Genomic DNA, 3,615 nt, shown 5'->3' with positions numbered 1-3,615 from the left:
GAAAAAAAAAAAAAAAAAAAAAAAAAAAAAAAAAAAAAAGAAAATCAAGGGAAAACATATTAGAGCCAGTGGATTAAATCAGCTGGACCCCCATCCTTCCCCTGGATGCCGTATTAAGTGAACCAATACATTTCCAAATTATTTAAATCAAGTTAAGTTTTCTATTATTCGTGACTGAAGTCATCCTGACTGATACAACCTGCCTTCTGAGAAGCTTAATCTCAATTATTTCAGTGTCTCCTCAGCTCCCCTGAGATTGTGTCTAAGTTCCTGTGTACGTATGTAAAGCTGAGATTTGGGGAATGAGGGTAGGTATTTCATCCTCAGTCATCATCTTCCCTCACTGGCATTCACTGCAGCATCTGTAAACCCATCTGAACCTTAGTGGATGACCAGCCATCCAGTTTGCTGCTATGTTATCCCTCATTCTCATCAGCTCTCTTTCTCTCTCCCTCTCCACATCTGTCCCACTCTTGAGCACAAAATAAACATTCTTGCTGCCTGGTTGCTATGCTAGGTCATAGGAAACGTCATATGATTTTCAAATGCTTGGTCTCCTCCTACATTACTCTTGGTGCTAGGATCATTCAGCTGCTCCCTTAGCATGCTGATCCTGGGGAAATTCTGTAAGGCTGCCTAAGGACATATCTCCCCAGATATACCATGTAACCCTTTCTACTCTGAGTTCCAACCAGGAAATGAAGCACAGACCACTTCTGCTCTCAGATCCCACAAACATGCTGGGGGAGGGGGAGGGGCAGGTGGCAGGGCTCTCCTTCCCCAGGGACTCACGTCTGCTCACTTTTGCTTTCCATCTGACTCTTCTCTCTCTCCCCCCTCCAAACCAAGGGATTTTTATCTCGTCTTGGACCTAGGGAAGTCTTACTTTAATTGATATTTATTCCCCTAAATCTTTTGTGCTTTCTGTTTGTCCTGTCCTGTTGTTTCTTTTTCTCTAATTTCTTGCTTTCTTTTATTTACTAACTCTGTTTCTACTCTTTTTGTGCTTTTTCTAGCATTACAGCATACATGATTAATACACCAAAATCTAAAGTTAATCAAACCCTTTTCTCTTCTCAGGTAACACTAGGATGTTTAAATACTGTTTTTTTTTCTTTTTTTTTAAAAGATGACCGGTAAGGGGATCTTAACCCTCGACTTGGTGTTGTCAGCACCACGCTCACCCAGTGAGCGAACCGGCCATCCCTATATGGGATCCGAACCCGTGGCCTTGGTGTTATCAGCACCGCACTCTCCCGAGTGAGCCACGGGCCGGCCTGATGTTTAAATACTTTAACTACACTTTCCCCACCCCTAATTTCTAGGTCGCAGTTGGCAATATTTTAATTATTTTACCCCATAGGACATTATAATTTTTATTGTTGTGTGTGTGTTTTCAGTTAATATTCAGTTAGATTTATCTGCATTTTTATTTTTTTTTTTTTTCCTCTTTATTCCTTCTTAGGTCTCAAACCTACCATGTAAGATTACTTTCCTTTCTGAAGCATATACTCTAGAATTTCCTTTATTGAGGTGATGAACTCTTTTTGTTTGTCGTAAAATGCATTTTATCTTCTTTGTAATTTTCTCTTAGTATAAAACCGTAAGTTGGAAGTTACTTTCAACACACTGAAGATATTCTTCTGTTTCCTTGTTTCCAGTTTCTATTGAGAAGTCAGCCAGTAGACTGCCACTTCCTTGCAAGGAACCTGCCTTTTTTCTCCAGCTGCTTTCAAATTTTTTCTCATTGTCTTTGTTTTTCTGCAATTTTCATTGTGATGTTTCTGTGTCTGCATTTCTTCTCATTTATCCCCCTGGGACTCATAGGCTTCTTGAGTCTAGACATTGTTATTTTTCATCAGTTCCAGAAAACCTCAACTAACCTCTTCAAATAGTGCTTTGATGCCATTCTCTCTCTACTCTCATTCTGGGACTCTGTTTAAATATGTTTTAGACTTTTCTACTCTAACTTCAATGGCTCTTACTCTCTTTCATATGTCTTTTATATATTCTTTAACTTTGTATTACACTCTAGGTAAGTTTGTCTGACATAATGTTTAGTTTTCTTTTCAGGTATGTCTAATCTGTTGTTAAATTCATCTATTAAGATTTTGCTTTCACTTACATATTTTTCATTTCTATCTTTCTATTCTCTTTTCCCTCAAATCTGTTATGCTTCTTTTTATAGTTTTCTATTTACTCTATACTTTTTCAAACTTGTCTTATATTTCTTTAAACATAGTAAGCCTATTGTTATATACAAATTGTGTAATAATTGCAGTTTCTAAAGATTTTATGTGTCTGTTCCTGCTATCTGTCTTTTCTGCTGGTTCTTGCTTATGGTTCCTATTGTGTACCTAACTATCTCCAACTATGTACTGGGTATTGTTGAAATAATTTGTGGCCTTGGAAGAAAGTAACTTTCTCCAGAGAAAATTTATGCCAGGCACTTGGGGTCATTACTGATTTAGTACTACCTTAAGCCAAGTTCAAGGTTTGATATTCTCTGGACATTCAGATGAGGCACACCTTGACTATAAATCCATGTAAGAGCTCGTTTGTTTCTGGGTTACAATTACTCTGAGGGTGTGATCTTTTGAGATCCCAGCTTTTTATAGATGGGGTCTCCTATCATGCTCCCAAGTTGTGTGGGCCCGATCACCCCCATGTGGCTCTTGCTAGAATTGGCAGATGCCTTAGAGCAAAAGCCACTTCTTTTCTCACTGACTTTTCTCACTGTGTGTCCATTTTCCTTTCAGTTGGGCCTCGTAAGTCCTTACAGTCTTGTCTTTTCAGTTCTTTAAGAGATGGTCTTTATATTTTACTAGGCATTTTTAGTTGTTCTTAGTAGAAGATGTTTTCTGAATAAACTTGCCTCCCAAAACTTCCAAACCTCTTGTTTAAGCAAACGGTATTTTCTTTCCTCCCATGAGACCTCACTTTTTTGAAATTCAAAAGCCAGAACATGCTCCTCTTTGTACTGTTTCATTTCTTCCCTGAGCCAAATAAATTAAGACACTCCAAACCTGAATGAGAAAAGGGCTATAAGGTAGAATAAAGTATCCCTTCTCAATTTGATTACTATTTCAAAATATTTTTCCACCACATACATAAACTGCTTAACCTTACACCCAACACATACATAGTGAAGGCTCAGTAAATAATTGCTGTTGTCATGATTATTATTTCTATATCCAAGCTCACTTTCTTCAGGAAGTCTTCCTTCAATAATCTTGTCCCATTCCAATTTTTCTTTTACTCTATTTTTGCCAAGTAATTTTTTACCCCCATTGACAGCCCGTTGATTTACTTTGATTGCTTTTTCAAATGTACATTATTTCTTGTGAAAAGGCAGTGACTGAACATCCCTACAAAAGCCTTTGAAGATGTCTAGATCTTTTTTTTTCTTCATTAACTCCAGTATCAATTAGAACGCTTTCAGGTGCAAATGATGAAGCCTGAATTCAAACTGCATTCAATAAACAAACAAAATTCTATTGGTTAATGTAACTGAAAAAAACCCAGTGGTAGGTCTTCAGGTACAGTGTGATCCAGAAGTGCAATGAATGTCAAGAGGACCTAATCTTTTTCATTATATCATAGCTCTTTTGCCCT

The sequence above is a fragment of the Galeopterus variegatus genome, unplaced genomic scaffold (assembly GCF_000696425.1).
Source record: "Galeopterus variegatus unplaced genomic scaffold, G_variegatus-3.0.2 Scaffold3274, whole genome shotgun sequence".
Taxonomy (NCBI): domain Eukaryota; kingdom Metazoa; phylum Chordata; class Mammalia; order Dermoptera; family Cynocephalidae; genus Galeopterus; species Galeopterus variegatus.
This window is presented reverse-complemented; position numbering follows the sequence as displayed.